Below are 12584 nucleotides of genomic sequence, written 5' to 3'. Positions count from 1 at the left end.
AAGGTGAGGCATCAAGAATTTGGGTTTTAAGGTTAGGCGTCAGGACGGGGGGTTTAAGGGTTAGGTGTCAGGAATGGGGGCCTTAGGGTTAGGCGCCAGGAAGAGGAGTTTTAGGGTTAGGTGTCAAGACGGGGGGGGGTTTGAGGGGTTTAGGGTTTGGTGTCAGGAAGGGGGTTTTTAGGATTAGGCATCAGGAAGGGGGAGTTGGGGGTTAGGATTTAGTTGTAGCAAAATATCGTTAATGTTAACCAATATTTTACTATCGTTATTACCACTTATCTTCACAATGTTATGTATCGTTTAGACTTAAATTGGCTTCACCGGGTGCCCATTTTTCCTTGCGCCTCTATTTCATGCACGTGGTGCCATGTGTTGGTGTAAATTGTGTAAAATGCACAGCCACCTACATTGCTGAGCAAAGTGCAGTGTACTCAGGCCCTATCGGTTCATATAACAGTTACATAACAGTGTGTCCATCAGAGGATCATATAGGCATAACTTTCCCTAGCTAACCTCTAGTCCGGTGAATGCCCATAAATAGGACACCTTCTGTCACTGTCTGGTGTTGTTGTGTTCAGCATACAGTACTGGCTGACTGAGGGACCAAAATAAACCCGAGGACTAGTGGCTCTCTGACAGGAAAGTGATGCAGTATCATTTATCAGGCAGATCCTCAGCTGTTTGTTTAGTGCGGATTTCAAATGACAGAGGAGGACCCACATTAGAACAAATCCTTCCTCACAAATGGACGTGGCCGCTGTTCTGTCAGAGCCATAGAAGAAGAGACTTGAGATTGCCTACAAAGGTAAGCTGCTGCTTTCTTATCTGTTTACTGTTAGTGACCCTAGTGTATTTTAATATGCTCTGCAGTGCTTAAAATGAAATTGAACCAAGTAAAATTATTTAAAAGACACATATGATCTACCTTCAAATTAATATTACATATTTATATCGCTGTCAGTTCCTCTCAGAAGCTCACCATTTTCTTCTTGCAAAGATTCCTTTCAGTTCCGATTAGATTTTTTCAGAAATGTAATATATCAGCTGCTGTCAGTTATATATCAGTTGCTGCCAGTTATAACTGAAAGGACAACTGATGAGCAAAGTAATGCCCATGTTTCTCTATGGCTCAAGTGGGCAATATTACAGTTTAACAGTGTGCTCACCAGGAAGCTGTTAAGGGCCATTTTAAAATGGAGGACAGAGAAGTCTACTGGTCACAGTGGAGAAACAGGAGAAGCAGGAGAGGAGAAAAAGATTGATGAGTAGACTACACGGGAGGTAAGTATGACCTGTGTATGTTTATTTTGACTTCTAATTTTCAGTTCAGGTTTGCTTTAACTTCACATACATAGGGCATTCTAACTTCACAAAAGCATACATACAATGCAAAATAACAGCTTGTTTAAACATATTATTTTAAATACAAATAGATAAAGATAATTACCTACCTACTGGTAACTACCTACCTACTGGTATCTATCTATCTATCTATCTATCTATCTATCTATCTATCTATCTATCTATCTGTCTTTCTGTGTCTATCTATCGATCTATCTATCTATCTATCTATCTATCTATCTATCTATCTATCTATCTATCTATCTATCTATCTATCTATCTATCTATCGTGTCTTTCTGTTACCCTACCTATCCCTCTATGGATTGCATTCACATTGCTTGTACAGTATAACTTGACTTGCTGTTTGCGTAATATGCATCATAGAGATTGCGTATAACCCGTTAAATGTGTGCACTCAAAACATTTGCCAGCAGCTAGTTTATGGAAGAACTCCAGCAAAAACTTTATTTTTATATTCTAATATAGCAGTCAAGCATTAGGGACACTCAATTTCTTAACCATTTATGCCACCTGGATGCGATTATCATGTCCAGGCGGCTGCTGTAGAGCTGCTGCGCGCTTCTGCGTGCTCCCACACACGATGGAGCGCGCGCACGTGTCGTCCCCTGTTAGCTGGGAGATCAATAAATAGGAACATAGTTACCATTCATTGATCTATTCTTTGATCTAAGTCATTGATCTAAGTCACCAGTAGAAAGACTGACGGATTTTCATCAGAAGCCGTCGCCTTTCTGACAAAAAAAAAAAAGTTCCCTGTCCTCCATATGCTTCCTGGAACTGAGTACTTTGCTTTCAGGGCTAAAAAAAAAATTCACTGTGGCCATCTTGTGGCCAAATAGAAAAACTACATCTACATACATTTTTATATAAAATAAACCCACATTATTACATTTAAGATGAACTGTTTAACTCCCACACGCCACACCAAAAATTACCCAAATATTTTTTTTTATAAAAAAAAAATATGCATGTGAAGAGGGTATATTACGAACATTTTTATTTATTTATATGTGAAGAGGGTATATTACGAACATTTTTTAAATTGTAAGCTTGTAAATAGTGATGGACGCAAAACTGAAAAAATGCACCTTTATTTCCAAATAAAATATTGGCGCCATACATTGTGATAGGGACATAATTTAAATGGTGTAATAACCAGGTCAAATAGGCAAATAAAATACAGAGGTTGTATTATGGTAGCATGTATTATTTTACAGCTGTAGTGGCCGAAAAAACTGAGAAATAATGCATTTTTTCAATTTTTTTCTTAATATTCCTGTGAAAATGCATTTAGAAAAAAATAATTCTTAGCAAAATGTACAATCCAAAGAAAGCCTAAACAAGATATCGCTCGATTAATTGTGATAATTAGTGATAAAGTTATTGGTGAATTAATGGGAGGTGAACATTGATCTGACGCATAAGGTGAAAAAAGCCCGCAGGCTGAAATCGTTAAAGTGTATCAGAGACGATTAAATGTTCAAGTTTTATACTTTTTTTTTCACTATAGAGTGTAGTTGAGTGTGGCACTTCCAAAAGAGTTTTGTCAGCGATATAAATAGAGAAAAATACTGTTCTCACCCATTCACTATAAACTCCACATCAACTCTCAGCTGGACGTGTGCACATAGGGTATATGTGAAGAAAGAAGCCAAATCATGTTGTGTCATGAAGAGAAAGAGAATTCAGGCACCATCCACATGAAAGCTTTTATTGCTTAACCCTTTCGGGACCAGCACCCTCTGCCCCCTTAAAGGGAACTTTAACCGGTGGGGGAAAAAATTCACTTACCTGGGGGCTTTCCCAAGCCTCCTGCAGCCATCCTGTGCCCGCGCCGGTCCTTCGGTGCCCTCCGGTCTCCCTCCGCGGCTAAGTTTCGTTTTCGGCTGACTGCCAGTCGTCCTCGGGCAAAGCGTCCTCTTCTTCCGCATTCCCCGTCGTAAAGAGCCGTAAAGCGCATCTGCATGATGTCATGCGGACGCACTTTACGGCTCTTTACGACGGGGAATGCGGAAAAAGAGGACGCTTTGCCCGAGGACGACTGGCAGTCGGCCGAAAACGAAACTTAGCCGCGGAGGGAGACCGGAGGGCACCGAAGGACCGGCGCGGGCACAGGACGGCTGCAGGAGGCTTGGGAAAGCCCCCAGGTAAGTGAATTTTTTTCCCCACCGGTTAAGGTTCCCTTTAAGGATCAGAGGGTGCTGGTCCAGCAAACCGCCGCTTCCCAACGAATCGCCGCAAGTTACCGTCGCTCCCGCGGACACACCGCTCTGTCCCCGCCGCAGGCTGCTCTCTCTGCCGTCGCTATGACGGCAGAGCGCTGTGCGCCGGTCAGGAGCCGCTTTCATTGGCTCCTGACCCTGTCAATCCATGTAAGCCAATGGGAACGGCTTACATGAATGACAGGGCCAGGAGCCAATGAAAACGGCTCCTGCCCGGCTCACAGTGCTCTGCCGTCATAGAGGCGGCAGGGCATCACATTGGGGCGGGGGCAGAGCGGACCGAGCGACGGGGACGGGCGGGGGTGCGCGGCCAATGGGACGTAGAGTTTACGTCAGGTCAGGACCGCAGCGCCCCCTGCCCACTGTAGATTCATACTCGCTCGGTCCGCAGGTAGTTAAAGAGAGTCTGTATTGTTAAAATCGCACAAAAGTAAACATACCAGTGCGTTAGGGGACATCTCCTATTCCCCTCTGTCACAATTTCGCCGCTCCCCGCCACATTAAAAGTAGTCAAAAACAGTTTTAAAAAGTTTGTTTATAAAAAAACAAAATGGCCACCAAAACAGGAAGTAGGTTGATGTACAGTATGTCCACACATAGAAAATACATCCATACACAAGCAGGCTGTATACAGCTTTCCTTTTGAATCTCAAGAGATCATTTGTGTGTTTACTTTCTGTCTCCTGCAGCTCTCATCCACTGAAGAGTAACAGGCTTCCTGCAGACAGCTCTGCCTATGCCTGTGTTTGTAATTCCTCAGTATGTGTCAGCCAGCTCCTTTCACAGCCTAACAGAGGAGGATTTTTATCCAGCTCTCTTTCAGTGATAAGCAGAGACGCTGCTGGCTTATGTAAATAACACACATACTGGAGTGTGCATAGAGGGGCCTGGAGGGGGCATGCATAGCAGAACCACAACACTGAAGAGCTTGGCAGCCTTCCAGACACAAAGCGACAAGTCCGACAGGGGAAAGATACGCTGATTTATTACAGAGAGGGTTATAGTAGAAAGTGCTGCAGTAAGCCAGAGTAGATTAGAATAGGTTTAGGAACTTGTAGGATGGTAGAACAAAGCATAACATTTTTGTTACAGAGTCTCTTTAAGAAGTGGGTTACATTACCACATTGCAGAGTTTGGCATAGTGGTCATCCATAGCCCAGGTGGTGGTGGTGTGAAGGTGGTGGGGGCATCGGGCTAATCCTTTCCATGCTGCTCTCATAGGTTTCCATAGCGTTTCTATTATTTCATTTACGTGAGTAGTCACGAGTACTCTAACCAATGGCAGGACGCGGCACCTGGAAGGCTTGCCGGGATATACTGGATGTACGTGTTGTGCAATATTCAGTGGAGCGCAGCATGACCAAGTGTCCGGGTGGACGCGAATTGGCCGTCACAGGTCCCACACTGGTGCCCGATGCCCCCACCACCTTCACACCACCACAGCCTGGGCTATAGATGATCACTATGCCGAACTCCGCAATGCGGTAATGTAACCCACTTCTTTTTTTTTTACGGTAAATATTTATTGGTTTATTAAGAGTGGTACAAGTTATAAACATGTTGACACAATGTAACCCACTTCTTAAGCAATAAAAGCATTCATGTGGACAAATGGTGCCCAGATTCTCTTTCTCTTCATGACACATCATGTTTTATACATACCTGGGGCTTCCTCCAGCCCCATCCACACAGATCGCTCCCAGGCTGCCGTTCTCAGTCTTCTCCCTCTTTGGTGACGGTTCCCGTAACTTCAGCCAGTCGTGGCCAGTAGATCGCACACACAGTGCACTCTCTCTGTCTCTCTTTGGTGGCTGGGAGTACAGTGGAGGCACAGAACGTGAGGGGAGCCTATGTAATGCCCCAAAGGTGTATATGCTACTGTGATCGTAGCACAACTAGCGGGTGAGTCGCATTCCATAGGTTAACCACATTTTGGTGGAGGAATATTTGATGAGGAACTGCTGCTGACAATTCATACTGAATGATACTAATCAGACTGGCTTGAAAACGTACATGTATCATACCAAAAGATCACTTCCTGTTTTGATTTTCTTCATTTATTATAGTGGAATACAGGGCAGGGCCAAGCCAGAGGCAAGAGAGGCTCCAGCCTCAGGGCGCAGTGTAGGAGGGGGCACACAACTCATCTATTATTCCCCTATTGGAGTCTATTCATAAAAGACTGTGCGGTGAAAAAATCTTGTTGGGAAAATACAGCAATTTAGACTTTTGTGTGCTAATTCATAAGAATGCAGTTGCGATAGAAGTTCGGGATTTCCCGAACTAAGATGGAGGTGCTGCCTGAGTTGATACATTTTCTCAGTGCAGAGACAGCATTACAATAAAAGAGGCATCCCCACCTTTGCTTTAGATGTGCATTTTTTTTTTAAACTTCCTCTGTTTGCCCTTAAAGAGTAACTGTCAGGCTGCAAAAGCTAATTTAAACCTCTATTCTCCTGTGTTAAACAGTTTAGAAGGAAGCTAAAAAGGCAATACTGAAGTTAAAAATCTCTCTTACTGTGATGTGTGCTGAACAGCAAGGCTGTTATTCCCAAGCTCGTAAGGAGGCCGGCAGGACGCATAACAGATACTGCAAAGCATTCTGGGGCTGCCTCTTCTCCCCAGTGCACTACCGTGGGTCATCCCCTTCATTTCCCTATCACGCCCTAAGGTAGAGTGACCATATTTTTGTGGGTCCAACCTGGGACGGGGAGGGGGGCGTGGGATGGGGGGGCGGCGCGCGTGCGCGCCGCGTCGAAAAGTGGGGAGGACTGAGCGCGCAGCGGCGAAGACTGGGGGGGGTTGCGCCGTGCCGGAAAAATGGGCGTGGCCATGACATTGTATGGGCGGAGCTAACGTAATGATGTAACAGCGAGGCATAAGAAAGCAGTGTTTACGCCATGATGTGGACAAACGAGACTTTGCATCATGGGTGGGCAGAAACTGTGTGATGCTAATAGTATACCGTAACCACAAAGCAGCAAACATAGCCATCTATGACCATTAAATAATAAATGTAGTAACAGTTACCCCGGACACCAGAAAATAAACGCAATAGGCAACATGTCAGCACAAAATAACCGCAATGCGGGCAACATATCGGTACAAAATAAACGCAATGCGGGCAAACATTTCACCAGAAAAGAAACGCACTGCGGGCAAACATTTCGCTAGAAAAGAAACGCACTGCGGGCAAACATTTCGCTAGAAAAGAAACAATGCGGGCAAACATTTCACCAGAAAAGAAACGCACTGCGGGCAAACATTTCGCTAGAAAAGAAACAATGCGGGCAAACATTTCACCAGAAAAGAAACGCAATGCGGGCAAACATTTCGCTAGAAAAGAAACGCACTGCGGGCAAACATTTCGCTAGAAAAGAAACAATGCGGGCAAACATTTCACCAGAAAAGAAACGCAATGCGGGCAAACATTTCGCTAGAAAAGAAACAATGCGGGCAAACATTTCACCAGAAAAGAAACGCAATGCGGGCAAACATTTCACCAGAAAAGAAACAATGCGGGCAAACATTTCGCTAGAAAAGAAACAATGCAGGCAAACATTTCCCCAGAAAAGAAACGCAATGCGGGCAAACATTTCACCAGAAAAGAAACAATGCGGGCAAACATTTCGCTAGAAAAGAAACAATGCGGGCAAACATTTCACCAGAAAAGAAACAATGCTGGCAAACATTTCGCTAGAAAATAAACAATGCGGGCAAACATTTCGCTAGAAAAGAAACGCAATGCGGGCAAACATTTCGCTAGAAAAGAAACAATGCGGGCAAACATTTCACCAGAAAAGAAACAATGCGGGCAAACATTTCGCTAGAAAAGAAACAATGCGGGCAAACATTTCGCTAGAAAAGAAACGCAATGCGGGCAAACATTTCGCTAGAAAAGAAACAATGCGGGCAAACATTTCACCTGGAAAAGAAACCTAATGCGGGCAAACATTTCACCTGGAAAAGAAAGCATTTACTCACCTGGCAGAAGTGTCCGGCCTCTGGCGCGCTGCTCCGTCCCGGGACCGTCTTGTTCCTCCTGCTCTTCTCTCCCGCGCTGACAGGGCTACGGCAAGATGGCGCCCGAAGCCCTGTACTGGAGACACAAATAGGTCTCCAGTACAGGGCTTCGGCAGCCATCTTGCCGTAGCCCTGCTCGCCTGCCGGTGTCGGGAACAGACACCGGAAGAGGAGGCTGGAGCGGGGCTGCAGGCAATGAACTGGCACGGCGTCTATAGACGCCGCTGCCAGTTCATTGAGGAGAGAGTGGCCAGAGTCCCGAGGCCGGGACGTCCCGCTGCTGAAAGCGGGACGTTTCCCGGGACCTCATTAAGCCTGGGACAGCGGACCCCGAATCCGGGACGTGTCCCGAGCAATCCGGGACGTCTGGTCACTCTACCTAAGGCTGCTTTCACAGTAAGAAGTTACAGGCTCATGTTACAGCAGCTTGTAATTTGCAGCCACAGCACTGAAAAATCACAGGGCACATGTTCCATTAGAGTATACTGCATGAGTCGCTATTGTTCCTAGCCACATGGCTAATTAATATTCACTGTACAGTAGTGTTGTCCATTAGGATCTTTTTTGTGAGTCGAATCATCAGGAAGCAGGGAGGATATGACATCACAATTGGCTTCAAAGGAGACAGACAAACATGGAACCTGCCATGAGCTGTCAGGAGCATCATTCTCTGCAAATACTATATAAAAATTCTGTGAAATCCAAACGTGGACAGTGAAATGCATATGTAATGTAAGTAGAGCCAATATTTAGCTACTGATATATGTTGTTTTTTTTTTCTCTGAGACCCTATACCTAACAGCTCCTCTTTAATCTGCACAGAATCTGTCTATTACTGTCTATTACATTTTGCTAAGTCAGTCTGTTTTGAGCATTACAGCATGCGGGAATGCTTTATGAATTGACCCCACTGTGTTTGAAGCAGAGAGAAATAAGAACAGGGGATACATGGCAGTGACTGCAAGTCAGATAACTAGAGATTAAAGTGTGGGGAGGGGACCCTGGGGCACCTCTTAACCTCATTGCCAGTTATCCCGAACACAGTTCGGGGTAACCTGCGCAGGAGGATTTCTCAGGTCCCGCTGGGCCGATTTGCATAATTTTTTTTCCTACACGCAGCTAGCACTTTGCTAGCTCTGTGTAGTATGCGATCTCTGCCGCTCGCCACCGATTCGCCGCTACCCGCCGCACCGAGCCGCCTCCCCCGCCCCAGACCCCTGCACAGCCTGGCCAATCAGTGCCAGGCAGCGCTAAGGGGCGGATTGGGATTCCCTCTGACGTCACGACGTCTATGACGTCGGTGACGTCATCCCGCCCGGTCGCCATGGCGACCGGGGAAGCCCTGCAGGCCCTGCAGGAAATCCCGTTTTCAACGGGATTTCCTGCATACTCTGATCGCCGAAGGGGGTGGGTGGGGGGATGCCGCCGCTCAGCGGCTATCATGTAGCGAGCCCTGGGCTCGCTACATGATTTAAAAAAAAATAAATAAAAAAAAAGTGCGGCGCTGCCTCCTTGCCGGATTTTTTAGAACGGCAAGGAGGTTAAGGTCCGTACACACGTCGGACTGGAGGCAACGACGGGTCCGTCGTCACCTCCCACTGGGTGGGCGTTCCAACGACAGTCCGGCGTGTGCACGCACTGTCGGCGGACTGATACGGCTGTTTCTGAGCGATCCGCCGGGCGGATAGCTCAGAAGCAGCCGCATCAGTCCGCCGACAGTGCGTACACACGCCGGACTGTCGTTGGAACGCCCACCCAGCGGGAGGTGACGACGGACCCGTCGTTGACTTGCCTCTAGTCCGGCGTGTGTATGGACCTTTAGTCTAATAGCAATCAGTGTGTGACAGCTGGGGTGGGAGGGATGGAGGAGCGCACTTTGGTGTATCAGCCTTGGGTGCTGGAGGACCTTGTCCCGGCTCTGGTGGAATATTATAGAGGAACAAACTCTAGCAGAACGTATGTAAAACGGTTGTAAAACATAGATAGAACGTATGGCAATGGATCAAAACGGAAAAGAAGACAGATCCGTTTTTGACGGACACACTTTGAATCAGGTACAGTGTGAACCTGGCATAAAGCATGCCACCTCTAACAGGAATAAAGTCATTTACTGCACAGGAAAACACAAGGCTTGGTTCACACATAAAAAGGTGTCTTGTCAGTTTTTGACAGTTGGCATCAGTTTTGTATGTGTTTCTATAGCTGTGTTCACACGTAAAGTTGTTTATTTCCTGCCCTGTCAGTTTTGTATCAGTTTTGTATGGGTGTGTTCACACATAAAAGGTGTACATTTCCAGTCCAGTCAGGTAAATCTGATATAAAAATGATGCAAAACTGACAGGACTGGACTGGACCAAAAAATGATTTCTGAGTGAACCGAGCCTCAAACTGGGAGCCCATTTAAATCAATGTGATAGTTCACACTTGAATGCTTTTCCATGCAGCAAAATTCCCCACACTGTGTGCGTTTTCTCTATCAATTCCATTAGCTGCTATGAAAAAACATACGCATTCGATGTCAAGAAAACACATGCAGGAGAAATCGCTCACAAAACTGACAGACGGGTGTGAATGCTGCCTGACTGTAACTGTTTACAGCAGGAGATGGAGGTTGGTTGAGCAATCACATGAAGCAACAGCAGAGCTCTATGCCAAGTGCTGGTCTCCAGAGTCACCGCAGGATCACATTGCAGTTACTGGAAATGAAGTGATGCTCCTAACAGTGTACAGTACAGCTGAGATATAGTCAAATGTACAAACAGTCCCCTACTTACAAACGACTCAAGTTACAACATTTCAGAGATACAAACAAAATGGTCTTTGTGTACAAAATATACAACTGTTTTTATTACATATTTTTGTTGTTAAATGTTACTGTATTGTTTAAACTAAGCAGTTTAAAGCACTTTAAAGCAAACCGGAACTGAAAAGTAAAAGTCAAAATAAACATACACGTTATACTTGCCTCCCGTGTTGTCTGCTCATCAATCTCTTTCTCCTCCCCTGCGTCCTGTTTGTCCACTGTGATCAATGCAATTCTCAGTCCCCCATTTTGAAAATGGCCATTACCCCAAAACAGCTTTCTGGTCAGCACACTGTTAAACTGTAACATGCCCACTTGAGCCATAGGGAAACATGAACATTACCTTGCCTTTTCAGGTATAGCTGACAGCAACTGATATATAACTGGCAGCAACTGGTATATTTCAGTTCCGAAGTCTTGTCAGAACTGGAAGGAATTGTTGTAAGAAGAAAATGGTGAGATTATGTGTTTATTTTAAATAATCTAACTCGGTTCACTTTCAAGCACATTGAAAACAAACAAAAAGCATTGTTTATACATCCAAAGTCAGGGTTGTCTGAAAATAAATCCTTTACCCAGGTTTCACTATGTTTAACCATTTGTGCCTTTTGGACGTGAAAAAGGCTGCTGATCTGCTACTGTGTGCGTTCGTGCGCCCCCGCGTGTGATTGTATGCGCACCGACGTGCTACCCTTCCCCCCCCCGATGGCTTCTTTTTGGAGGCCGCAGTCTTTCTGCAAAAGAAAAAAAAACACGTCCTCCTTGTAGTTCCTGTGAGACACAATACATTACATTTAAAATTAATTGTTTACCTCCCACACCCAAGAAATGCCCAAACAAAATGTTTAACTAAAAAAAAAATACAATTTAAAACAAAACAAAACATAAATAGTTACCTAAGGGTCTGAACTTTTTTAATATGCATGTGAAGAGGGTATACCACTTATATCTTTTAAATTATAAGCTTGTAAATAGTGATGGTGTAATAACCGAGATAAATGGGCAAATGCAATACGTGGGTTTTTATTATGGTAGCATGTATTATTTTAAAGCTTTAGTGGCTGAAAACTGAGAAATAATGTATTTTTCAATTTTTTCTTGATATTCCTTTTAAAATGCATTTAGAAAAAAATAATTCTTAGCAAAATGTACCACCCAAAGAAAGCCTAATTGGTGGCGAAAAAAACAAGATATAGATCAATTCATTGTGATAAGTAGTGGTAAAGTTATTAGCGAATGAATGGGAGGTGAAAATTGCTCGGATGCATGAGGTGAAAAATGACTGAAGGCTAAAGTGGTTAAAGGACAACGATCTCTAAAAATTGTACGATTTAAAATACATGGAAATACATTAATATTAATATTACAGCCAGAGTAAAATGTGCTATAAATTACTTTTCTCCTATGTTGCTGTCACTTACAGTAAGTAGTAGAAATCAGACAGAACTGACTGGTTTTGGTCTGGCCCATCTCCTCAAGGGGGATTCTCAGGGTTGTCTGTATTTTTAAAAGCACTTAGTGAACAGCAATTGCTCAGTCCAACTGCCAGAATAGTGTGCAAACAGCTGGGGTGGGGTGCCTGAATCTGTGTATAGATCCTTTCCAGGGTGTGCTTTTTTAAAAGAATAAGTGAAATACTGATAACCCCCAGGAAGAGATGGACTATTCAAAAAGCTGTCAGTTCTGTCAGATGTTTGCTAACTACTGTAGGTGACAGCAACATAGGAGAAAAGTAATTTATGGATCATTTTACTCTGGAAGAAACATACTTCTTTTTTGTATGTGTTTACAGCAGTGTTTCTCAAACTGGTCCTGGTGACTCGCCAACAGTGCGTGTTTTGCAGACAACCTCATCTATGCACAGGTGAGGTAATTAGTGTCTCAGCTAGGTGGATTCCATGCGGCTGAGACACTAATTACCTCACCTGTACATAGGTGAGGCTGCCTGCAAAACATGCAGCGTTGGGGAGTCACGAGGACAGGTTTGAGAAAAACTGGTTTACGTGTATTCAAATTTTGCAATTTTTCGCAATAATAGTCCTATCACAGGACTCAATACATTTTGTTCTTCAGTGGAAGCTTCTGGCCACATCCAAAGAGGTGGTAACATTATCTTTTGTTTATATTGCTTTGTCAGATAACATTTTAGTAAAGTGTTGAAACTGAGAGCTTT

At 44.4% G+C, this 12584-nt stretch overlaps 1 protein-coding gene across 2 annotated transcripts in view; it reads left to right on the top strand.

Annotated features, from left to right (window-relative positions):
* Positions 1-689: 689 nt before the first annotated feature.
* LOC137519027 (Y+L amino acid transporter 2-like) overlaps positions 690-12584 on the top strand; it is a 57267-nt gene continuing 45372 nt past the window's right edge. For both annotated transcript variants that reach the window (XM_068237615.1, XM_068237614.1), the window contains exon 1: positions 690-805. The gene's annotated coding sequence lies outside the window, so the exon portion shown is untranslated. The remainder of the gene's footprint in view (positions 806-12584) is intronic.

The sequence above is a fragment of the Hyperolius riggenbachi genome, chromosome 5 (genome assembly GCF_040937935.1).
Source record: "Hyperolius riggenbachi isolate aHypRig1 chromosome 5, aHypRig1.pri, whole genome shotgun sequence".
Taxonomy (NCBI): domain Eukaryota; kingdom Metazoa; phylum Chordata; class Amphibia; order Anura; family Hyperoliidae; genus Hyperolius; species Hyperolius riggenbachi.
Note: the sequence above shows the minus strand (reverse complement) of the source record. Positions and strands in the feature narration are given on the sequence as shown.